The sequence below is a fragment of the Choloepus didactylus genome, chromosome 24 (genome assembly GCF_015220235.1).
Source record: "Choloepus didactylus isolate mChoDid1 chromosome 24, mChoDid1.pri, whole genome shotgun sequence".
Lineage (NCBI taxonomy): Eukaryota > Metazoa > Chordata > Mammalia > Pilosa > Megalonychidae > Choloepus > Choloepus didactylus.
This window is the reverse complement of record NC_051330.1, coordinates 21240416-21268076: the sequence shown is the minus strand read 5'-3', so window position 1 is coordinate 21268076 and position 27661 is coordinate 21240416. Positions and strand designations below refer to the sequence as shown.

Here is a 27661-nt window from a genome sequence, read left to right as displayed (position 1 = left end):
AATGGGGCTGGGAGGGTTGGATATCCATATCCAAAAGAATGAAAGAGGATCCCTACCTCACACCCTACACAAAAATTAACTCAAAATGGAACAAAGATCTCAATATAAAAGTAAGTACCATAAAACTCCTAGGAGATAACGTAGGAAAACATCTTCAAGACCTTGTATTAGGTGGCCACTTCCTAGACTTTACACCCAAAGCACAAGCAAGAAAAGAAAAAAATTGATAAATGGGAACTCCTCAAGCTTAGAAGTTTCTGCACCTCAAAGGAGTTTCTCAAAAAGGTAAAGATGCAGCCAACTCAATGGGAAAAAATTTTTGGAAGCCATGTATCTGAGAAAGACTGATATCTTGCATATATAAAGAAATCCTACAACTCAATGACCATAGTACAGACAGGCCAATTATATAATGGGCAAAAGATATGAAAAGACATTTCTCTGAAGAGGAAATACAAATGGCCAAGAAACACATGAAAAAAGATTCAGCTTCACTAGCTATTAGAGAGATGCCAATTAAGACCACAATGAGATACCATCTAACACCGATTAGATTGGCTGCCATTAAACAAACAGGAAAGTACAAATGCTGGAGGGGATGTGGAGAAATTGGAACTCTTATTCATTGTTGGTGGGACTGTATAATGGTTCAGCCACTCTGGAAGTCAGTCTGGCAGTTCCTTAGAAAACTAGATATAGAGTTACCATTCGATCCAGCGATTGCACTTCTCGGTATGTACCCGGAAGATCGGAAAGCAGTGACACGAACAGATATCTGCACGCCAATGTTCATAGCAGCATTATTCACAATTACCAAGAGATGGAAACAACCCAAATGTCCTTCAACAGATGAGTGGATAAATAAAATGTGGTATATACACACGATGGAATACTACACGGCAGTAAGAAGGAACGATCTCGTGAAACATATGACAACATGGATGAACCTTGAAGACATAATGCTGAGCAAAATAAGCCAGGCACAAAAAGAGAAAGATTATATGCTACCACTAATGTGAGCTTTGAAAAATGTAAAACAAATGGTTTATAAGCAATTAAGGAAGGGGTGACAGTAATCCAAGAAGAAGAGATAAGCTATTTAATGTTCTTGGTATGCCCAGGAATGACTATGGTCTGTTAATTTCTGATGGATATAGTAGGAACAAGTTCACAGAAATGTTGCTATATTAGGTAACTTTCTTGGGGTAAAGTAGGAACATGTTGGAAGTAAAGCAGTTATCTTAGGTTAGTTGTCTTTTTCTTACTCCCTTGTTATGGTCTCTTTGAAATGTTCTTTTAATGTATTTTTTTTAATGTTTTTTTCATATAGTTGATTTTAAAAAGGGAAAAAAGTTAAAAAAAAAAAAAAAAAAAAAAACAAGGACAAAATTATGTAGAGCCCCCCTGAGGAGCCTGTGGAGAATGCAGGGGTATTGGCCTACCCCACTTCGATGGTTGCTAACATGACCACAGACATAGGGGACTGGTGGTTTGATGGGTTGAGCCCTTTACCATTGGTTTTACCCTTGGGAAGACGGTTGCTGCAAAGGAGAGGCTAGGCCTCCGTATAATTGTGCCTAACAGCCTCCTCCCGAATGCCTCTTTGTTGCTCAGATGTGGCCCTCTCTCTCTAGCTAAGCCAACTTGAAAGGTGAAATCAGTGCCCTCCCCCCTACATGGGATGAGACACCCAGGGGAGTGAATCTCCCTGGCAACGTGGAATATGGCTCCCAGGGAGGAATGTAGACCTGGAATCATGGGACGGAGAACATCTTCTTGACCAAAAGGGGGATGTGAAAGGAAATGAAATTAGCTTCAGTGGCAGAGAGATTCCAAATGAGCCAAGAGGTCACTCTGTTGGGCACTCTTATGCACAATTTAGACAACCCTTTTTAGGTTCTAAAGAATTGGGGTAGCTGGTGGTGGATACCTGAAACTATCAAACTACAACCCAGAACCCATGAATCTTGAAGGCAATTGTATAAAAATGTAGCTTATGAGGGGTGACAATGGGATTGGGAAAGCCATAAAGACCACACTCCACTTTGTCTAGTTTATGGATGGATGAGTAGAAAAATAAGGGAAAGAAAGAAACAAACAGACAAAGTTACCCAGTGTTCTTTTTTACTTCAATTGCTCTTTTTCACTTTAATTATTATTGTTGTTATTTTTGGGTGTGTGGTAATGAAGGTGTCAGGGATTGATTTTGGTGATGAATGTACAACTATGTAATGGTACTGTGAACAATCGAATTTACGATTTGTTTTGTATGACTGCATGGTATGTGAATATATCTCAGTAAAATGAAGATTAAAAAAAGGATAAAGGGGAAAGTCAGGGAATGAAGTATAAGAAGACAAAGAATAAATGCAAGAATGCAAGACATCAGTAAAAAATAAATAAGGAAAAAATATATACCTATTGCAAACTATATACTACTGTTAGTAGTATTTTAACACTCTTTCATCAACAGTAACAAATGTACTATACCAAAACTATGAATCAATAGTGGAGGGGAAGTGGATAGGGATATGGGAGGATTTGAGTTTCCTTTTTTTGTCTTTATATCTTTTCTGGAGCAATGAAAAGGTTCTAAAAATTGAAAAAAAAAATTAATAGTGCTGATGGGCCCAGCTGTATGATGGTACCATGAGCAAATGATTGTACACCTTGGATCTTTGGATAATTGTATGGTATGTGAACAATCTTGATAAACAAAAAAAAAGTAAGTAACACTAAAATTGGGAATGGGTAACTTTCAACCAAATTTTGTTACCATTTGCTTTTTCCCTTTATAGAGCAGTAGTATCCAAGTTTAAAATCATGCCACCTTTATCAGTAAAATCCAATAAAAATTGGGACTGCATATATATATATGTGTGTCTATGCATATTGAGTTGCAAATTAAATACATATACTTTAGTACTTATATATTTGTCCATTAAGCATAAATAAAAATAGAAATTTAAAATTATAAAATGATGTAATAAACAACCTTAACAAAGTTAACTTTATTTCTCTCCCAATTAACAAATAACTAAATAAATAAATAAATCCAGGGCCATGTGGAACAATACCCAGATATTTATTTAGACAATTGTTCATATGAGTGATCTGTCACCTAATGATGGAATTAAGATACAATATAATAAGTTGAAGATCAATTTTGAAATCTCTAGGATAATATCTGAAATTATTGAGATAAGATTTTATAATTGAAAATCTACTAGATGGTATAAAAGGAAAAATACACTTTATCAACTCAATAGAAGAATATTGGACACAGAAATGATGGGACAAATAGCAAACCAAAGCATGAGAGTAGTCAGAAATTCAACATGTGCTACTAATGACATTAAATTTAAATGAACTGAGAAAGTATTGGAGAAAACATGGTGAGAAGGATGTACCTATCTACTGTTGATGAGCAGGTGGAATGCTGCAGCCTTTCTGAAGGTCAGTGTGGTTGTTCAACAAAAAGTTAAGTAGGTGAGGACCATAGGGTCCTGCAACCTCATTATGGGGTATGTCGTTTGAAGATCTGAGAGCAGAGATATGAATGAACATTTGCAAACTGTTGTTCTTGGAGACAGTAATTATGATTTGCAATGGGTGAAGGTGAACTTAGGGTACATAGACTAAGGAACAGAATGGTGAACTATGGCATATGCATACAATGGAATATTGAGCAACTATAAGGAGTGAAGGTGTGAGACACACAATGAGGTGAATGAATGCTGTACACAGTATTTGAGTGAAGTATGCCAGAAATAAAGGCAAACACTCTAATGTCTCACCAATATGGACTAACTACTATGTGTAAACTCAGAATTGAATCTTAGAATATAGCCTAATGTAGACATGATTATTGTAATAGTCCCTAGATTGTAAGCTCTTACAGCAGTCAACTCTATTCCTGAATTGTAATGCCTATCTCTAAACTTTGAGATGCTGATCCCTTAGTGTATAACCTCATTGGTCTCTAGAACAATGTGTATCTCTGGGACACCTGAAACTCAGAGCTAGAGCTCAGCAGATATGAATGTCAGTATTAGTGCATACAGCCACTGTTAAAAAAAAAAAAAAGCTGAAAAAGAGCCCAGACTTCAATTAGTGATATGAATGAAGCAGATCTGGTTAAGAGTAGGGCAAACCAGGCCAAAGGGTAAAGGTCAAAACTGACTGTGTTGTAAAACTTCAACTTCCATGCGAGACCAAGGGAAGAGAAGTCTATTTGGTGCAGGATTATATTTTCTAAACAGTATAACTCTACAGTCGGTTTGTTCAAACACCACAATTACATGGAACTTTGAATAGGAAGTGAGATTCGGTAGGTTAGTAAAGGTCAGAGTGAAATAGTGACACATCCCAAAGTAATTTGGGCAGAGAATAAAAAATATATTCACAGCCTCCACCCACCTCCCCAAGGAGCTGGGGCAAGGTGCAGAAGTGTTGGATCTCCTCACCTGGACTGGTGTTGAAGTTGTCACAAAAATTAGGACTGGTAATTTGATGTGCCAAGCCCTCAATCATGAGACTTGCCCTTAGGAACCTAGTTACTGCAAAGGAGAGGCTAAACTTGCATATAATTGTGCCTGAAAGTCTCTCCCTGAGTACCTCTTTATTGCTCAGATGTGGCCTTCTCTCTTTCTATCTGAGCCACCTTGGCAGGTGCACTCACTGCCCTCCCCCATGTGGGACCCATCTCCCAGGGGTGTAAATCTCCCTGGCAGTGCAGGATATGACTCTTGGGGATGAATCTGGACCCAGCATCATGGGATTGAGAATATCTTCTTGACCAAAATGGGGATGCAAAATGAGATGAAATAGTTTCAGTGGCTGAGAGATTTCAAATGGAGTCAAGAGGTCACTCTGGTGGACATTCTTATGTGCTATACAGATAACACCTCTTAGGCTTTAATGTATTGGAATTGCTAGAAGTAAATACCTGAAACTACCAAACTCCAACCCAGTAGTCTGGACTCCTGAAGATGATTATATAATAATGTAGATTACAAGGGGTGACAGTGTGACTGTGAAAATCTTGTGGATCACACTCCCTTTATCTAGTGTATGGATGGATGAGCAGAAAAATGGGGATACAAACTAAATGAGAAATAGGGTGGGATGGGGATGGTTTGGATGTTCTTTTTTTACTTTTATTTTTTATTCTGATTCTGATTCCTTCTTATGTAAGGAAAATGTTCAGAAATAGATTGTGGTGATGAATGCATAACTATATGATCATACTGTGAATGGTTGATTGTATTCCAAGGATGATTGCATGGTATGTGAATATATTTCAATAAAACTGAATTAAAAAAATTTAAATGAACTGAATGAACCAATTATAACACAAAATTTGTCAATTGGAATGAAAAGGTAAAATACCCAAGTATAAGCTCTTGATAAGTAATAATACTGAAAATAAGCAGAAAGATATACATCAAAAATAAAATTTTAAACAAGATGGCAAAATATGTAATGCAAAACAAGCCCCCCCCCCCCCAAAAAAAAAGTCATTAAAGCTATATGGCTGAATTTTAGTAAAAAAATGTAGACCAGATTTAGGAAGTATGGCTCCATATAAAGAGAGATTTTTCTTCATGATAAGGAAGTTGATTTAGTAGGAAGATTTAACAATTATAAATTTGTATGCACTTATGACATAACTGCAAACATACTGCAAGAAATGAAATATCAAAAAGGAGAATTTTTAAAATTCCAATATCATAGTTGGAGATATGAATAAAATGTAATTATTATACACAACACTTGAATAACACAATGGGCTAACTTGTCTTAAATAGGACACACAGATTATTATTCTCTGGGTATATAATTTTTCCAAGTACATTTTTGGCATATATCAAAATTGTCCATTTACTAAGCCAAAAATCAACATGCTCTAGTTAAAATCATAAGGACTATGTTGTCTGAGCATAGCTGAATTAAACTAGAAATCAATGACAGAAATGTAGTTGGAATTTCTAAGAGTCATGGAAGATATTTTGCTTTCCTAGAGCCATCTCAAGGCAATTAGCTATTTGAAATTACAACAGTGCTCTATTTTTATGTCAAGGTTTATATACCAGGAGGGTTTCTCTGGTGTCATTTCTTCCCTACATTTTAAACTAAAACTGAAAAAAATGGCCTGGTTATAAAACAGAATGATTACTGCCATGGTCTTAATCATCTCAGGTTCCCACTCACCCTTGCCTGCACCTGAAACATGACTGGATCCTTACCAGAAACCCTGTCTTTCCTCTCCAGTGTAAGAGAAGACAATATTAACTTGTGTTTGATGTTACTGTTGTCTTTTCCTCCTCTTTACCCCCTCCATGAATCACTCCAACTCTCTCCTGTTCTATTTTTTAATAAAATTGCAATAGAAAATACTGATAGGGATTTACTTACACAATGAGACTAAGCCAATGTATTGTCTATTATTCATTGAATTGAAAATCTCAGTCTCAGCAGTTTTAAGCAGAATTGATGATTGTTAATGAAAGTTCAGAGTGATTGGATTATAGTGCCTAGTGAAACTGATGCCAGCAAAACTGGGGGCCTCCTCTTGCTGCCCAAAGTTTCAATATGAATACTAATTTAAATATTTTACTACATTTAATTTTGTTTGGCTTCATTTATCTTAAAAAATTGCATATTTTATTGTCATTACTATTTAATTAATAATACCACAAATATTTGCCTATTATCTTCTCTTTGCTAACCTCTGTGCTACATATTCAGGTGGTACAAATAAATAAGTGAATCCCTGTCATGAAAATAAGATATATACATGAGCCCTTATACTTCAGCTGTAATTCTTGGGATTTCTCATAGCATGTTTTGAAAGAAAGTATAAGCATTTTTCTGCAATTCATACACATAGCTTCTAGCCCTTTCTGTGCATAATTCACCCCTAAATATTTTGAAATATTGACTTAACTTTGAGTATACTAAGTTTTATGTGGATGTGTGGATTAAAAATATAAATGGAAAATTATACCAATAATTCTTTATACTGAAAATGCATTCTTTACCTATGCATTAAAATAAATATTTTCTTTTTCTGGGATAGGAACACCTGTGCAGTATTCTAGTTAACCCTGGAAAACTTTGCTGTGCAGAGATCCTCCTGCCACTTGGCAATCTACAAGTAAAGAAATGATCTAAGTTTTAAAATCTGTATACAAATCATTTCAGAACACTTTATAATGTCATAATCTTCTTAAAAGAAAATACCATTATCAAATGCAGAGCCCTGGATTTTCTTCTTACATCTTTTTGTGTGTTTAAAAATAATAGTACTATGGGTTTAAGATGGAAGAAATGTAAGTGCTGAAGATATCACATAATTTCTTTTGTCTGTGATTGCTTTTTTCCTACTGATTTATTTTTCCTCAACATAGATAACTGTGCCAATTTGAATGTATTATGTCCCCCCAAATGTCATTATCTTTGATGTAATCTTGTATGGGCAGATCCATCAGTGTTAATTAGATTGTATTCCTTTGAGTGTTTCCATGGAGATGGGCCCTACCCAATCGTGGGTGATGACTCTGGATAATTTCCATGGAAGTGTTGGCCCACCCAGTCAGGGTGGTTCTGAATTAAATTACCGGAGCACTATATAAGATCAGACAGAAGGAGCAAGCTAGTACAGCCAAGAGGGAGACTTTGAAGAATGCACAGAAGCTGAGCAAGTAGCTGCAGATGAGAAACAGTTTGAAGATGTCCATTGAAAGCAGACTTTTGCTCCAGAGAAGCTAAGAGAAGACAAAGACCCCAAGAGCAACTGAAAGTGACATTTTTGAGGAACTGCAGCCTAGAGAGAAACATCCTGGGAGAAAACCATTTTGAAACCAGAACTTTGGAGCAGATGCCAGCTGTGTGCCTTTCCCAGCTAACAGAGGTTTTCCAGATACCATTGGCCATCCTCCCGTGAAGGTACCTGATTGTTGATGACTTACCTTGGACAACTTATGGCCTAAGACTGTAACTTTGTAACCAAATAAACCCCCATTATAAAAGTTGATCCATTTCTGGTGTTTTGCATTCCAGCAGCCTTGGCAAACTAGAACAGCACCATTTTGAGAACTGGCTCTACTTGGAGTACTTTCTAAATTTTTAACTCATAAGGAGCTTATTATTACAAATTTTCTATGTAAGGAAGTCATATATCAAAGACATTCAAAACTTTCTCAGGACTATGAAGCAAGTGAATGGCAAAGTTGTGGCATAAAACATATCTTCCCATGATGGAATGACATCTTAACTGCTGTACTGTCACACAAACATTAAAGCTAGACTTAACATTGACTCATGAGTGCAACATAAGAAAAGTTTTTATTCTGTATTCAAACAATCAAAGCCTGCTGTATTTCTATAATATGACAGTAGTAGTTTGATAATTGGCTTGAAAGGATAGTCTGATACATAGAAAATGTTAAGAAAATCTTCCTGAGGTGACTACCTACAGTGTGGAACCAGTTTTACTAAGTTAGATCTATTTTAAATATTGAAGTGGTCATTTTTAACCAAATTATTCATATGATGCTATCATTAAACATTCAGTAAACAGATTGGCATAAAACAGAAACAACAAGGAAAACAAAACTTCTTAGTGAACACTTTAAAATTGTCCTGAACTAAAGTCCCTCAAGGAGGGTAAAATGAGAGAATTTATAGTCTTGCAAGCTGGTCAGTCTGAAAGTAACTGCTTTCTGGCAGTAGTCAGAGTTTCTCTGTAATAAATGGTCATATGGATCACAAGAAAAATGGAACAATAAAATCAGAATGTGAAGTGTGGGGCCTCATTAACATTCCTTTACAGAAGTTGAGGATGGAAGGATAAGCAGATCTGGAAAGGTCTATTCCACATTTCCAAGTCATCAAGGAAAATAGTTTAAGCAAGTCCAGCAGAATATGTGCTGTTCATGAGGGTTTATTAAGAATTTGGCCTAGGGACCCAGAAGTGAAGGGGCTTCAAATACAGGTTAAAATTTCACAACTTATAGTTTTACTCATAAAGAACATTAATGAGGAATTTGCTGTGAATCAACATCTATTTATTATTCACAGATTTACCAGCAATGCATATGTTTACACATATACATAAAACAATCTTTTCATGTCTCAGCTTATTCACATTCTGAATTATGTTCAGCTTGTATGGTAAAACATAATATTTTACACAACACAGAAGACTCAATACATTTTGTCTTTTTCAACTTCACAATGTTATTAAATAATTACTGATTCCCACAAATAATATCAAATTTCATAAGTAGAAAGGAACGATGCCAGGAGCTGTTATTCTTATTTTATAGGCCTGTGAAGGTACATTGTGGTGAAATTAATGAATGCATGAATCACCTAATCCATAGATCAGTCCATCACATTTTCAGATAAGGTCATCAAACTTAGCTACTTTTTACTTCCAAATATAAAAATGCATATTGATAGTAATAAAATGAGTAAAAATTAAAAATATACATAGTACAAATAAAAGTATAATATGCAGAAATCAATCAGGTGAATTCCCACAAAGCATCTAATTTTTAGAATTTTATAATATTTCAAAATAAAAATTTTGAAATATTTTAAAAATGTTAAATTAATGGTTTGGAGATGTTTCTAGGAGTCTTTTCCTCAGGATTTCCAATATGCCATATATTGCATCTAGGTTGGTCTTCATTCAATAACACATTGTGTGAACTTAAAAAGTATTTTACAGTAAAATGGTGGAGATATAAGAAATACTCAAGTTCAATCAATTTAAAGCAATGAAGAATCTTTCATTAAAACATTGTGAATGAATTTTTAAGAGAAGCCAGAAAGGTATATTTTATATATGAGATGAAGGGCAGTTTCATTTTTAAAATAAATTGTGATTCATCTTGTTCTGGATTGCTAATGCTGCCATTATGCAAAATACCAGAAATAGATTGTCTTTCATAAAGGTGGTTTTCTTTTGTTACACAGTTACAGTCCTAAAGACATAAAAGTGTCCAAATTAAGACATTAACAGTTGATGAAAGATGGCTGATGGCTTCCAGAAAACCTCCATTAGCTGGGAAGGTAGGTGGATGGCAACTTTTGATCCCAGGTTCTGTTCTAGCTTCTCTCTCAGCTCCTGTGCATCCTTGGTTCTTTCTGCCAGGACATTTCTTTCTAAGTGTCTGGGAGTTCCATGTTAGCATATCCCAGGGAAAACTCTGGGCTTCATCTGGTAACTAAATATCCATCTGTCTGCATCTCCAAATATCTCTAAGTGTCAGTGTCAGCTCTTAGTTTTTAGCTTCTCTTCAAAATATCCCTCTCTGCTGCTCTGAGCTCATTCTATTTGTGATTTCTTTTTTAGGATGTCAGTGATTAAATCTAGACCAGCCCTGAATGGAAGGGTCCATATATCCATGGAAAAAATTTAATCAGTTGATTGAGTCATATCTCCATGGAAACACAATCAAAAGTTTCCAAGCTAACCAACACTAATACATCTGCTCCCAGAAGGTTGCATTAAAGGATATGGCTTTTGAGGGGACAAAATATATCCAAACTGGCACATTCCACCCAATCCCCAAACGACCTATTCTTTCCAAATACAAAATACATTCATGCCATCACAATACCACAAAAGCTGAAATCCATTCAGTAAGAATAGGTAAGTAGAAGACCCCATCAAAATCAGTCACAGATGTGGTCTTGTGCTAAAACTAAATTCTTTCTTCTCTGGATGTGGACCTGTGAAACCTATAAGTTATCTGCTTCCAATATACAAAGGAGGGACTGTCATAGGATAAACATTCCCATTGCCATAAGGAGAAACTGAAAGGAAAACAGGGTTCACAGTACCAAAACAATTCCTAAAACACACAGGGCATGCTTCATTAGATTTCAAATTCTGAGATTCATTTATCAAATGATGTTTTATCCTTGGGGCTTGTGAAAGCAGGAGCCCAACAATTTCCAAAGTCTTATATGGCAGCCCTTTTTTCTCCAAATGCTAGGGAGAGAGCTCCACCATATCCATGCACTGGGGAAACCACATCCTTCTCAGCCCCACCTTCCACAAGCAGCAGGGTGGCACCCAACTCTCTTCCATCTCCAGGGAACATGCTCAACCCTATCTAAACAGGCTCACCACAATCACCAGGAAGTGTGCTCCAATCTCTCTGAGGCCTCAGGCAGCAGCACTCTTTCTGAGCATTGAGGTAGAAGGCCCACACTCTTGACTCCAGGGCAAACTCACCCTTTCCACATGTTTTAGTTGCTCTTCTCTCCTTCCCAGAGATTTCTTGACTTCAGATCTCAATTTCCATGGTTCTGTCTTTGAAGAAATTTTTCCTCCATTTTTTTTCTCCTCCATTCCCTCCAGCCCAAACTGACAGTGGTTACATTTATACAGAAATTGCAAACAACTGTTTGCTTGGTGTAAGAATACAGGGGTCAAAACCATCAGAAAATCAGACTTTCCACAAATCCTTTCTTGGAAACACCATCTCCAATCCTGGCTTGTACTGAAATGGCAGTCAGTTTCCATGTATGGTTAAATCCTCACATGGGGCACTATCCTCTGGTATATCACTTCCTGGTAGCCCAGAGTTTTACAGTCCATTGATTTCTTGCTTCTTTGTACCCAAGACTTCAATTCTGAGCATATCCCTTTCCTCTCACATTTTACTATAAGCTGCAAGGGGAAGTCAGGCTGCATTTTCAACTCTTAGTTTTGAAATCTCTTCAGCTAAGTATCCAAGCTCATCATTTTCAAATTCCGCCTTCCATCCAAAAGCAGGACTCCTTTTACAGAACTCTCTGCCACTTTAAATCAAGGATAGCCTTTCTTCCATTCAAAATTTCTGTTCAAGTCCACAACAGAGCTATCTTTAGAGTCCATATTTCTAGCCACAGTCTCTTCAAAGCCATACTGGTGAACTGGTGACCAGACTTCAAGCAGCAGGCAGGTGGAAAGGCTGGCTTCACTCTGGGTGGCTGATGTGCATAAGCTCCTGCTGTTTTCCAGGCACAGGGAGAGAAAGAAGCACTCCCTGCAGAAGCATTGCAGGCAGCTGAGGGGATTGCAGGGACTGCCCAGGTGGTAGCCACAACAGCCACTGCATATGTGCAACATGCTTGGGCTGGTGTTCCTCAAAACCCAGTTGGCCACCATCATGGGTTCAGCTCTTGGTATCTGGTGCAGCCCTGTGTATCTCTGGAGTTCAGAGATATGGAGTTATTCTTGGAGCCTGTGCTGGTTTCAATGTATTATGTTGCCAAAAATGCCATGTCTTTGATGCAATCTGGTGGGGGTTGGATATATTAGTATTGATGAGGTTGGAAGCTTTGGATTAGATTGTTTCCTATGATATGTGACCCAATCAACTGTGGATGATAACTGATTAGACAATTTCCATGGAGATGTGGCCATGCCCATGCAGAATGGGCCTTGATTAATTTACTAGAGCCCTTTATAAGAGCTCATACAGGAGCTTTCTGCTGCAGCTTACAGACATTTTAAATACAGCTGTCAAAGAGGATGCTGCTATTTGGAGAACACCACTTTGAAACACAACCTGGGAACAACAGATGCCAGCCATATGCCTTCCCAGCTAACAGAGATTTTTGGGATGCCATTGGCCATCCTTCAGTGAAGGTACCCTATTGTTGATGCCTTAGCTTGGACATGATTATGGCCTCAAAACAGTAACTTTGTAACCAAATGAACCCACTTTATAAGAGCCAATCCATTTCTGGTATTTTGCATTCTGGCAGCATTGGCAAACCAGAACAGAGCCCATGGCTGGGAAATGTCATGGGGCAAGTCATCTCCAGAACTGCCCAAACACCCATCACCTCAGCCCCCTTAGAAAGTGTCTCATCATTGTCACTGCCTGAGCCACCCTCCTGGAGATAGATAATGGCAACACATTTTTAATGCATGGCATAAGCAAATGCCTGATCAGGATTGTGGGGATTTTCCATTCCAATGTCCCCAAATACCCCAGGACTTTAATATTATTCTAAAATTTAACTTTACTTCCATATTAAGTTGAAAGACCAGTAAAAACATTTAAAAGGGAAAATGTCTGTATCACCAGAAATGACTCCCAAGTTATCTGTTTATTTATCTATGTTCTGTTCATTATTTCTCTGTACATACTTGTTAACAGTATATAAGAATTACATTTGTCAGTTAACATTTAAACATATTTTCTGATTTAACCTAGTCATCATAATTATGTTTACAGTTGTATGAAAAAACAGAAGTTCTAAATTAGAATTTTCAGCCACAGGTTTTACCTCATAAATATGTACATGTACTAATCTGTTGGAAAGAACTCTGATTTCCCTGCCTACAACTCATTACAAAAGTCTGCATTCAGCAGCTCCAGATCACCTCACAAGCCTACATTTTAATTAATTTTTCATTAATATGTCAAAAGGGAAAACTCTGAATTCATGTCTGAATTTTGTTGTAAAGCATTCTTGATTGTTATTTTTCCAAGTCTGATATTCATGGTGTGAACTCCAGCTGAACAATTTTTCACCTTGATTTTAGTGTTGACATTTCCTCAGTATGAGAAATTTAACATTGATGGGTAAATTGAAAACACCAGACTTTTCTTCATTCTACATATACATCGAATGTATTATACAATGTGAAACTTCACATGTATTCTACACATTGCTTTGTAAGTAAAGAATTTCTCACATTTTTTCATTGAGTAGCCACTCCATCAAATATTATAACTTGTTCTCCTAGAATATTCTCCTAGTAAGGATATTTCTGTCTGTTTTTATGGTTTAGGAGTTATTTCTACTCTGAGCTATACTTGTATACTGAAGGATGGAGCTAAGCTGAAATTTATTATAGGTAATTACAGACTTTGAGTTCATCCTAGAATAGTAAAATCATGTTATTTAAAGATAGATTGCAACTTATTTCATTTCCTTGACCAAAGGGGGGATGTGAAAGGAAATGAAATAAGCTTCAGTGGCAGAGAGATTCCAAAACGAGCCGAGAGATCACTCTGGTGGGCACTCTTACGCACACTTTAGACAACCTTTTTTAGGTTCTAAAGAATTGGGGTAGCTGGTGGTGGATACCTGAAACTATTAAACTACAACCCAGAACCCATGAATCTCGAAGACAGTTGTATAAAAATGTAGCTTATGAGGGGTGACAATGGGATTGGGAAAGCCATAAGGACCAAACTCCACTTTGTCTAGTTTATGGATGGATGTGTAGAAAAGTAGGGGAAGGAAACAAACAGACAAAGGTACCCAGTGTTCTTTTTTACTTCAATTGCTCTTTTTCACTCTAATTATTATTCTTGTTATTTTTGTGTGTGTGCTAATGAAGGTGTCAGGGATTGATTTAGGTGATGAATGTACAACTATGTAATGGTACTGTAAACAATCGAAAGTACAATTTGTTTTGTATGACTGCGTGGTATGTGAATATATCTCAATAAAATGATGATTTAAAAAAAAATTCTAAAAAAAAATAAATAAATAAATAAAAAAAGTAAAAAAAAAAAAAAAGATAGATTGCAAATAAAAGCATTTATCCATTTATTACATTGAAAGTTATTTATTAGACTCCTGTGTGAATTCTTTTATTTTAAGTGTTAGAGCTGTGGCTGAAGACTCTTCCATAAGCAAACATATTTAATGAGTTCTCTGATGTCCAATAGCAGAATAATGTCTAAAAGTTTTCCTACTTAGATGGGAGAAATATTTTCTCCCCAGTGTTAATTACCTTATGTCATCTGAGACTATCAGTGAAGCATTTCCCACATACATGGCAGGTGTATAGTATCTTGTCACTGTGAGTTCTTTCATGTCACCTAAGTTTACCACATAAATGGAAGGATTTCCCACATAGATGGCAGACTAATAGTTTCTCCCAGTGTGAGTTCTCTCATGTTGCCTAAGTTTTCCATGAAGATGGAAGGATTTCCCACATGGATGGCCAACTTATGGTTTCTCCCCAGTGTGAGTTTTCTCATGTTGCCTAAGTTTATCATGTACATAGAAGGATTTCCCACATAGATGGCAGACATATGGTTGCTCTGTGGTGTGAATTCTTTCATGTCGCCTAAGGTTACCATAGTGATTGAAGGATTTCCCACATATATTGCAGATATTGGGTGTCTCTCCAGTGTGAATTCTTTCATGTCGCCTAAGGGTATCGCAACGACTGAAGGATTTCCCACATATATTGCAGATATTGGGTTTCTCTCCAGTGTGAATTCTTTCATGTCGCCTAAGAGTACCACAAAGACGGAAGAATTTCCCACACATACTGCAGACATATGGTTTCTCTCCAGTGTGAATTCTCTCATGCTGTCTGAGTGTAGAACTATGAATGAAGTCTTTCCCACATACGTGGCAGACACATGCTTTTTCTTTAGTATGAGTTCTCTCACATTGTCTGAGGGTGGTATTACCTGTGAAATCTTTCCCACATCTGTGGCAGGCATATAGTTTCTCCACATTGTGAATTCTTTCATGTTGCCTAAGGTTAAAACTTTGATTGAGGGAATCCCCACATAGATGGTAGCCATATGGTTTTTCTCCAGTGTGTATTTTCTCAAGTTGTCTAAGGCCAGAACTACTTTTGAAGACTTTTCCACATAAATGACAGTTATGTGAGTTATGTCCAATTTGAATTTTCTTATTTTGACCAATGAATGAATGACAATTGAGAGCTCTTTGAAATTGTTTGTTTACATTGGGTTTCTTTCCCATGTCAGTCATTGTGGATTGAGTGAAATATTCTCCCAAATCATTACTTTCAAGGGGATCCTCTTCAGTGTGAGAAATCTGCTGGTATAAATGACAAGAGAGACTGTTAATGATGTGTCCACATATATTTATTAACACAATTCTCTAGTCTAATCATTCAGAGAGTCTCCAGTTATCCTTCATTATAATAGTTCCATGTACATGGGGTACTATATCCTTGTATGCACAGATTTTCTCTTTTGTGTCATCTCAACTGCAGAGCTATCTAATTAATTTTGAAAACTTCATTATGTTTCAAAGAATAGGTATATGAAGCATGTTTATGCAATTGTCCTTTTATAAGACTTCAGGTTATGGTTTTGAGCTCAGGTTAATTTTTTATTAATTGAAACTATCCACAACTTTTTGATGGGAGAGTGAATAATACCATCTATAATTATTCAGGCAATTGTGATGATCTCCTAAATTATTCAATCCTATCTTTCTAATTGGGTGACAAATGCTCACAATCATGAAACTTACCTTTGTCTGGTTGGTAGATGTGTCCTTCTTAGAGATATGTTGCATGGTTATCATTTCTTCTTTTTTATGGTCATTTTTCCTGACTGGAAGAATTTAAAAAGCATTATAGAGTGGCATAAGCAGAAGGAAATATCTGAAAACCCTCAATTATAATGAGATTATTTTTCAAATATTGTCATTTAGATTGGATAACAATGTAAAATTAAGGTGTACTTTAGAAGGTAGAAACACTTTTCTGGAAATTGACAAATAAAATATTTTCAGCATTAAAGTAAGGGAAAATAAGAAGATAAGATGGGATATTCAGTGGTAAAGAGAGGGAAAATCCTCAAAGAGGAGGACCAAAACACAGGCCATTATGTGAATGTTTAACTCCTGTATGTACACAAATATCCTTTCCCTAAGTGAAAGACAATCACGGATGGATTTTTGAATAGAAATTGATACATATATGGAAAAATTACACATTGGAGATTTTCCCCCAAATTCATAACCTACATTTCAGAGAATATCATTCAGTTCAGGAAATCTTCTGTTGATACTTCTAAGGGCCTGCTCATTCGGTGACAATGCCCCTCCTCATAGCGAAGCACAGAGTCTTAGAACTCACCTGGACTCTGTACTTGGAGAAACCTTAATCCTTCTCTCCACAGATCTCCTGGTTCTGGCTGTGAAAGCACTTCTGACATGCAGACCTGATACCCTATTTATGAGAAACAGAAGCATAGATTTTGAGATCTATAGTGATATAAGTTCATGATCATCAAGTCCAGGGCAGACTATGAGGAAGAGAAGGTAAGCTCTTATGAACAGCACAAGGAAGTATAACTTAAATACAGTATATTGAAAATCCTTTTCCTGCAAATGATGATTCTTGACCTTCAGTCAAAAACACTAAGGATATATTGATGCCCATGCCTAAATTCCTGGACTACAGTATCCTCAATATTTTCATGCCAGGAGAAATGATTCCAAAATGGTTGAAGTATATTTTATAAAAGCATCCAATAAATATAAGCTCAACCAAAACAATCTATGTTCTATGTGGAAAATAGTATGCCTTCTGTGTGCCAAAACTTCACTACAGTCCCTAGTGGATAACAATTATCTAGAGAATATTTATTTTTTCCACAGAAATAAAATTTATCACATTCTCACATTGTTACTAATGTTGGAGCTTAAGCAGCAAGAAAGACCTGAAATTTTAGAGGGGAAAATCACATGCCACTGGTAGGACACATAAGATATAAGGAATAAACCAAAACACAAAGTTTCTTTTAAGTACCCATAAGAGATATGAAAGAATCAGAATAGAGATCAGTGTGGCACATGAGGCCATTGTCTAGATACTTGAACAACTTAATGCTAGATTAAATGGATGGATGGATGAATAGATAGCTGTATATAGATAGAATATTTTGAGAAACTCACCCATGAACACCAGATGATTTATATTCTCCAGCATAACATCTCTGAACATCTTTCTCTGATTTGTGTTCAGCATGGCCCACTCTTCCTTGGTAAAGTTGATAGCTACATCATTGAAGGTCACTGATTCCTAAAATGACATAGGTATTTTGGTTCAGTCAATGCCATCCCTACCAATATCCAGAGTACATTGGATGAAATGAGATCCCTGAGGAAGGGTGGTGGTTGTATACAAAATTCTCAAACTGCATTTGGGATTCCAGTTAGATCATTCTTACTGCTTACCCAGCATCTATCAGATATACTCACAGAGACATTTACACACTGAATACATAAAACTTCACCATAAGGCAATATTGCATAACAGGTGAAATGATATAACCTGAAAATTTGCCCAAAAAATCTGATAATAATAACTTCCATAGGGTGATCATAAAATTTTCTCTTGAGAATTCATAAATAAATCTCTTTCATCAAATTAAAGTAAATCCACAGACTCATCATAAGGGATATTTTGTGTTATGCCTCAGAATCCATCTTACTTTGGCCAAGACACTTGCCTCAAAACTGACCTTTGGGCTAGCTGAGAATTTTGCATCCCTGTAGACATAATTCCCCAGGTTTCAAACCTAAATCTTTGGTCATTTGTCTCATCACTGACATGCTTCACCCAGAATACACAGGTGGTCCCAAATTGTAAGGTAATCATCCTCACAAACCTGGGTCCCTGAGTACCTTTCCCTTTCCACAGGTTTTTGCTTTAAACTAACCAATCACTGACTCCTGTGGAAAATCTACTAACTTACCCTTTTGGTCCATATTAAAAGCACAATACCAAGGGTCCCTTTTGCTCAGCTGTGTGCTGCCCACACAAAACTAGGGCTGTTCATGTTTCTCACTGGCTCCACATGGCAATCCTCTCTCCCTAGAGTTTTGGAGTAATGAACTACTTTTTCATTTATTGTTCTTGCACTCCCTAAATATGTAATACCTGATATGCACTCAGATATGAATTTAAAATCCAACCTTACCAACTTGAGGCATCTGCAATGACCTCAGTTTCCCTGTCTAGGAAATGGTTGAATAAAATTCAACAAGTTTTGAAAAGTCCAATGAGCTGATGATTCCTATGTAACCAACACTTGTTAAGTAAAAGTGATAAATCTATTATTCATTAAAATGGAAGATATAACTGAAGCAAAGTACATAATTCTGCACAAGTGTACAGCCTTTTTGTAGAACTTCAGAACAGTATTATTCATCTTTCACCTCTAAAAAACTCAGGTTTTTATTATGAGATAGGAGGGTAAGCTGTTTAGTAGGAAAAACCAGGGCACCCTGAGACTACTATACTAAAGGACAGTCATAGGGTGACTCTTCCTATGGTAGAAGTCCTCCCATACTCAATAATTACCTGGACCTACAAACTGGAGCTTACATTGTGCCTCTTGTATACTCATCTTGATTCTGTTCAGTGAGAAATAGACTTGTTATTTGTTCTGTTCTCTTGATAGTTCTTCAAATATTTTCACTGGTCCTAAAATTTTACTAGACATACAATATACCCTGTGTGAACAGCTTAAAATAAGGAAATAATATTATCTGTTCATTGCTTCCACTTACAAAGTTGTATACATGTTTTTTAAAAGAGAGAAAATGGTTAACTGGGGACAAGATGTTAATGAGAATTTCAAACATCTTTTCAAAATGTGAAAATATTCTCTCAAAACTGTAAAAAGTATTGGCCAAAATAAACATTCCTTTTCATTGCCTTTTCTGTCTTCTTTCTTGTGCTCTCCTGAACATGGTGTAGTCCTGACCCCAGCATTTATAACACTGGACTCATTGAGCTCACCTGATGAAACATCTGCCTCCCTATTGGACTAAGTTGTGCAATTTCTGATCTCTATCCTTTATGTTCACCATGATCCTAAGCATAGCACTACCACTAAAATAGGGAATGAGTGAATTACTTCCACACTGAGGCCATAGGATTCATGAAGAAAATAAATCCTCTCATATCTCTTCTGTGAATACATGGCTTTAATAGAGGCTGGACAAATTACTGTAAATGGTGGAGAGATTATTTCTTAACCACTCCCTCACCCACCATAATTATAGTAGAGTCCTGGATATACACAAGTAGATCTCAAATATGTGAGTATCCCATGAGTGTACTTAGAATGTGCCAGACCAGTATGGCAAATCTGCATATCTTAGGGTTAAATTTCAGAAGAAATAGCAATTCCTTACTCACCACTGGTTTCATTGTCAGTAGTTCTGTCAAAAACTATCTTCCTCTGGGTTCTCACTCTCAGACTGTCCAAGCACTAAGCATCCAAGCTGAGGATGGAGCAAGAAGTCATGAGAATCAAAACATGTCCTATCACATATACCCAATCCTTCACCTTGAAATACCCCCCCCCCAGTTCAACCAAGAGAAACAACGTAGTCTACTCTAAGAGAAACAGGGGAAGGGCCTCATCTCTTAAACTCATACATAAGAAGGCTAATAATGAAAATGTGAGTACAGATATAAATAATAACATAAAATCATTGTTTCATGTGTTAGTTATTCCATGGTGCTCAAAGTCTTTCAATCTCTCCATGATCCAAAAATAGGTATCTCACTTGAGTTAGGCTGCTTTGCATCTATCCAGCATCTAGAACCAATTACATCTTCTTAACTCAGCTGCAAGTGAACTCCCTTAGGCATTTGGTAGCTTTGTAGCCAGTAGTTCAAGACTAGGAATCCCTGAAGTGGGTAAAAGTGCAGACTGTTATCTGGAGGTATAAATGTATGTTTCGGAGGGAGAGTGCATCTCATTCTGGGCACTGGGAGGCACATGTAAGAAATCCCAAATCAAAATATTGTCATCATGGGAGCTGCTGATGATTTGAAACTCATCAGACTGAAGCTGAAACACATGATGAGAATGTTCCACCTACATGCAGAAATACAAAGTTCTTGCTGGTCTGCAGGGGTCAAGAGCAGATTGAAAGTTCCAAACTTTAATTTTCCTGTTATAGGCCCTGCTGACAATCTTCTTATTATCAAAGTGGATGCAGTGGACCAATTCTTCATGTCCCTCTAGGACTCTTAAACAGGTGCCACATTCAATATCCCATAGCTTAATAGTATTATCTGATGATCCACTAACTAGCTGATCCCTGATACGGAGGTAGGCAATGCCTCACTTGTGCCCATTAAGAGTACAAACAAATTCACAGGTACTCATGCCTCACACTTTGATGGTTGTGTCACCAGAGGCACACATTATTTACTTATCATCAAACTCTACCACATTGACAGTAGTGCAGTGGCCAACCAGGACATGGCATAAGGTGATATCAGTGGCAGAAGCCATGTCCCGCATGGTGATGGAGTGGTCCTTGGGACAGGTCACCATGAGTCCATTGCTAAAGTGTAAGTGCAACACAGCCTCATTGTGGTGGATCAGTGTATTCAGAACTTCACCTGTGTTCACATCCCAGACTCTTACTGTAGAGACTGAAGAGCCAGTTTCAATGACATGTTCATCACATTAGAGACAAAGGACAGAGCCTGTGTGTCCCATTAACACTTTCAAACATTCCAAGCTGGTTTTACCCCAAATCTTAATAGAATTATCTCATAGGTCACTGCTAATTTTTTCATCACCATACTGTAAAAAGTAGACACCTTTACTATTTTCAGAGTGGCACTGAATCCTCTGCAAGTTTTGTCATCCATGCCACCAATTAGATTCTATAGTCTCTATATCCTGGATAATCTTTGGGTATAATGACCTACAAAATGAATTGAGAGGGCCATCTGTGAGTCTGTTTTTAAACAAGTACTGATCCCACCCTCTTTTATTCTGAAAGTTCCTTCCATAGAGGATCTGGGCATACAATTCATTCAATCATCTTCTTCCAAAGCATTCCTTCTGAGATTGTTCATTGCCATTCTTTACAAACCAGCTCTGCTGAACACAGAGACCTAGAATCCAGGCAGGAAAGAATGTTTCCTGGTATGTGATCTAAGCCTTGCTCTGGTAAAACAGTAATCAAGTCCTGCTGCAACATGGGCTTCAGGTAAGAGTTAATATGTCCATGCTGATAGTGACACTCATGAAATAAAATGTTCCACAAATTCCACTTGATCTGATTCAGAGCACTGGTCAAAATATTTAATAAACAAGCCTTTTTTCTTTTTGATAGTTTCCATCTGAAGGCCTCTTTCTGGAGACGATTGCAGATGATGTTCCATTAATTATCTGTAAAATATTTTGTACTTCAGATCTACAAATCCAGAATGAATGGGTGTATTCCCTTTCAGACTAGTCTGAGAAAAGGCAGCAGTCAAGCATCTTCCAAGATTCTTTCTGTTTATGGTATCCAGTCTTCTTCAACAAAATACCAAAAATACACTGGCAACATGAGCTCAATTGTCTTGTCCTCATTCACTGAGTCAGGCTCCATGGTGGCCCCAGCAGCCCTGCCTCACTCTCCCTACACAGTGGTGAATGGCTCTGGTTGAGGAGGTGACAGCAGAGGCAGCAGAGGCCTGAAGTTTTCTTTTAAATCAATGGGGGAAAAATGATAATCTGTAATAGAGAAATGGGGTAATGATATAAAGAAAGGGTTAATACAAGAAAAAATACAAATGGGAAATGGAAAAAGAAAAAATTTAGCTTTATTAATGAAATAATGCAAATTAGAATAGTAAAAAAATGGGTCTCTGTAATTCATACTGCATGTGGATTTTGGTCTTCTCATGCACATAAATATTGTGCAAATTCTCAGATTTATGTATTTTCCATTTATGCTCTAGCATAGGCCCCCCGAGACCTATCCATGCCCTCTGGACCCTCACTCCATTCCTGCTCCATTCTTCCCTGGCCTTTTGTATGCATTTGCTGTAATCATCTTGGTTCAACTCCTTAGGGTTTTGGAGAGACCACTCTCTCAACCCCCTTGACACTGATTTCCAGAACTTTCCTTAGTGGATTTGGATATTGTGCAAGATTGAAACTGTTTTGTACCCCAGAAAAGCCACAATCTTTAATCCAGTCTTGTTGGGTGAGATTTTTGGTTTTTTTTTTCCCTGGAAGTGTGACTACATCCATTCAGAGTAGGTCTTAATTAAATCACCAGTGTCCTTTAGATAGCTGAGATCCCACACAGACCCAGAAACTTGAGTTGTTGGAGATGCAAATAAATGCATATTTGAGGATACTAAAATGAGAGATGAAGCATAGAGTTTGTACCAAAGATGTTAAGAGAGCACCCTCAGATACTTCAAGAGAATTGCCCTGGAAGAGCAAGCAAGGATGCACAGGAGTGGAGAGAGAGAAACTACAAGAGACAGAAGCCCAGAGACATTTTGGAGAAAGCTATTTTGAAACCAGAACCAAGGAGCAAAGGAAGAGCAGACTCCAGCCATGTGCCTTTCCAGCTGACACAGGTGCTCTGGATACCATCCACCTTTCTTTGGTGAAGGTATCCTCTATTTGATGCTTTAGTTTGGATACTTCAGTGGCCTTAGAACTGTAAATTTGTAACCTAGTTAATCCAATTTATAAAAGCCAATCCAGGTAGGCTTCTGGAAGATGGCAGTTAGGAGAGACAGTGCAAAAACATCTCCATGAAAAATACTAGATAAAAGACAGAAAGTGACCCAGAACACCAGTTTCAGTGATGTACCAGCTGGACAAGGTCTTCTAAATCCACAGGGACCATACACTTGGCAAAACTGGGAATCTGCATTCTGAAACAAGTGTGTCAGCCTGCTGGATAACCAGCAGCCATGTTGCAGTCTCAAGAAACTGGGGCTGGCATTTGGAGTTGCACTAGTTTTTAAAACCCAAAAGTAGCTGCAGATATAGAAGCAAGAACTGCATAGTGAAGTGTGGTGGGAACTGCATCCCCACAACCTGTGGGCATGCATCAACATCTGTTGTGGACAATAGCTTTCCAGGCACCCACTGCTAATTGTCTTAGAGCTAGGAAGGCAGAGGTTAGCAAAAAGGGGAAAATAATCACACCCCATACAGCCATCTGGCCAGAGAGGCTGGGAACACTCCTGTCCAGTGCCAGGACCACAGCCCAGAGCTGCACCAAACAACTCAGCACAATGGGAAGTGTTTCAAGCAACACATGAACATGCCACAATATCTGGCATAGATGATAGGCTTTTGCACACCTGCAGCTAATTGTCCCAGAGCTAGGAAGGCAGAGGTGTGCAAAATGGGGGAAATTAACATGCTACATACAGCCATCCTTTCAGCAGGCTGGGAAAACATGTACATGGCCCTGTGGCCCAGGACTTCCCTTGGGGGATGGTGCTCACTTATGATGTAGCACAATCTTCCCTCAGCAGAGACCCTGGGAGGGCATGGCTTGGAAGAGGGACCCACTCAGAAGTGCCAGGGAACATACACCAATATCAAGAACTTCTGGGTCAGTGGCAGAGACAAACTGTGTTGAGACTCAACTGAAGGTTTAGACTCTTATGACAGCTTGAAATCTCAAGGAACACTTGGGAGGTTTAATTATTAAGGTAGCCCTCCGACCTTAACCACTCAGACACATGCCCCACATTCAGGGTGGGCAGCAACAATTACACATGCAAACTTGGTGCACCAATTGGATTCCCATAAGATTCAGACACACACTCACCACAAAGACAAAGTTGGGGAAAAATAACTTGAGGGGAAAGGTGGCTCATGGATGCCACATGCTGGATAGTTAGAGAAGGCATGCCATCAAGCTGTAGATCTGACAAATTAAGGGTAAGTGTTTGCATAAGCCTACATATCCTAAAATAACCCTATCAATTTAAGCAAATGCTAAGAGGCCAAAAACAAAGAAAATTTTAAAACATATGAAGCAGATGATATGGATAACCCAAACCCAAACACTCAAATCAAAAGATCAGAGGAGAAACAGTACTTGGAGCATTAACAAAGAACTAAAGACAAACAATGAGAGCATAGCACAGGATATAAAGGCCATAAAGAAGATGCAACAAGAGCATAAAGAAGAAATTGCAAGAGTAAATAAAAAAAAGAGACAATCTTATGGAAATAAAAGAAACTGTTGATCAAATTAAAAAGATTCTTGATACTAAAAGCACAAGATTAGAGGAAGCTGAACAGTAAATCAGTGACCTCAAAGAAGACAGATGGAAAGTGAAAGAACAAAAGAAAGAATGGGGGGGTGGGGCAAGATGGTGGATTGGTGAAGTGTATGTTTTAGTTACTCCTCCAGGGAAGTAGGTAGAAAGCCAGGAAATGGGTGGACTGGACACCGCAGAGCAATCTGACTTTGGGCATACTTCATACAACACTCATGAAAATGTGGAACTGCTGAGATCAGTGAAATCAGTAAATATTTGCGGCCACAGGACCCATGCCCCTCCCAGCCAGGCACAGCCGAATAGGAGGAGGGGCTGTCAGCACCAGGAAGGAGAAGGGAGAACTGCAGTGGCAGCTCTTATTGGAAACTCATTCTACTGATCCAAACTCCAACCATAGATAGAATGAGACCAGACACAAGAGAATCTGAGAGCAGCCAGCCCAGCAGAGAGGAGATAGGCATAGCAAAAAAACAGCAAGACAAACTCAAAAATAAAAGCAGATGCTTTTTGGAGTTCTGGTGAACATAGAAAGGGGAAGGGCAGAGCTCAGGCCTGAAGGCTCATTTGCAAAACCTGCAGAAAAACTGATCTCTCTGCCCCCTGGATCTTTTTTTAATAGCCAAAATTGCTTTGTCTCAGCATTTCAATAATGCATTAGATCTGCAGGGAGGGCCATTTTTTTTTTTTTATCTTTTTTTCATTTTCTAAAACAATTACTCTAAGAAGCCCAATACAGAAAGCCTCAAAGACTTGCAATTTGGTCAGGTCAAGACAAGAGCAGAACTGAGAGCTCTGAGACAAAAGGCAATAATCCAGTGGCTGAGAAAATTCACTAAACATGACAACTTTCCAAGAAAAGGGGGGCGTCCTCTCACAGCCATCATCCTTGTGGACAGGAAACACTCCTGTCCATCACCGGCCCCATAGCCCAGAGCTGCCCCAGACAACCGGATGTGATGGAAGTGCTTACAATAACACATATACACCACAAAATTGGGCATGGACATTAGCCTTCCGTGCACCCTCAGCTGGTTGTCCCAGATTTGGGAAGGTGGAGCAGTGGGAATTAACAAGCCCCATTCAGACATCATTTCAGCAGACTGGGAGCATTCCTACACAGACCGGCAGCCCAGAACCACCCTAGCAGGATGGCAATCACCTGTGACATGGCACAGTCATCCCTCAACAGAGGACCAGGGGGTGCAAGGCCTGGAAGAGGGACCCACTCACAATTCTCAGGGGCCACACACCAATACCAAGGACTTGTGGGTCAGTGGCAGAGACAAACTGTGGCAGGATTGAACTGAAGGATTAGACTATTGCAGCAGCTTTAAAACTGCAGGAACACCAGGGAGATTTGGTTGTTAGAGCCACCCCCCACCCTGACCACCCAGACACATGCCCCTTATACAAGGCGGGCAACACCAACTACACACGCAAGCTTGGTACACCAACTGGACCCCACAAGACTTACTCCCCCACTCACCACAGAGGTAAAGCTGGGGAGAACTGGCTTGAGGGGAACAGGTGGCTCGTGGATGCCACCTGCTGGTTAGTCACAGAAAGTGTACTCCATGAAGCTGTAGACCTGTCAAATTAGAGATAAGGCTTTCAATTGGTCTACAGATCCTAAAAGAACCCTACCAAGTTAAGCAAATGCCAAGAGGCCAAAAACAACAGAAAATTTTAAAGCATATGTATGAACCACATGATATGGATAACCCAAGCCCAAGCACCCAAATCAAAAGATCAGAAGAAATACAGTACTTAGAGCAACTAATTAAAGAACTAAAGATGAATGATGAGACCATGGCATAGGATATAAAGGACATCAAGAAGAGCATGGAACAGGATATAAAGGACATCAAGAACACCCTAGAAGAGTATAAGAAGACATTGCAAGACAAAACAGAAAAAAAATAGATGATCTTATGGAAATTAAACTGTTGACCAAATTAAAAAGATTCTAGATACTCATAGTACAAGACTACAGGAAGTTGAACAATGAATCAGTGACCTGGAAGATGATGGAATGGAAAATGAAAGCACAAAAGAAAGAATGGGGAAAAACTAAAAAAAAATCAAAATGGACCTCAGGGATATGATAGATAATATAAAACTTCCAAATATAAGACTCATTGGTGTCCCAGAAGGAGAAGAAAAGGGTAAAGGTCTAGGAAGAATATTCAAAGAAATTGTTGGGGAAAACTTCCCAAATCTTCTAAACATCATAAATACACAAATCATAAATGCCCAGCGAACTCCAAACAGAATAAATCCAAATAAACCCACTCCGAGACATATTCTGAACACACTGTCAAATATGGAAGAGAGGGAGCAAGTTCTGAAAGCAGCAAGAGAAAAGCAATTCACCACATACAAAGGAAACAGCATAAGACTAAGTAGTGACTACTCAGCAGCCAACATGGAGGTGAGAGGCAGTGGAATGAAATATTTAAAATTCTGAGTGAGAAAAATTTCCAGCAAAGCTCTCCTTCAAATTTGAGGGAGAACTTAAATTTTTCACAGACAAACAAATGCTGAGAGAATTTGCTAACAAGAGACCTGCCCTACTGGAGATACTAAAGGGAGCCCTACAGACAGAGAAACAAAGAAAGGAGAGAGAGACATGGAGAAAGGTTCAGTACTAAAGAGATTCACTATGGGTACATTAAAGGATACTAATAGAGAGAGGGAAAAATATATACGACAAACATAAACCAAAGGATAAGATGGCTGATTCAAGAAATGCCTTCACGGTTATAACATTGAATGTAAATGGATTAAACTCACCAATTAAAAGGTATAGATTTGCAGAATGGATCAAAAAAAATG

At 38.1% G+C, this 27661-nt stretch overlaps 1 protein-coding gene and 1 pseudogene across 3 annotated transcripts in view; both read right to left on the bottom strand.

The window, feature by feature from the left end:
- The window catches only part of LOC119519835 (lysosome-associated membrane glycoprotein 1-like), a 171655-nt gene that overhangs the window by 81199 nt on the left and 62795 nt on the right, over window positions 1-27661 (bottom strand). The gene's annotated exons all lie outside the window — the stretch shown is intronic.
- On the bottom strand, window positions 15155-23287 carry LOC119519838 (annotated as a pseudogene).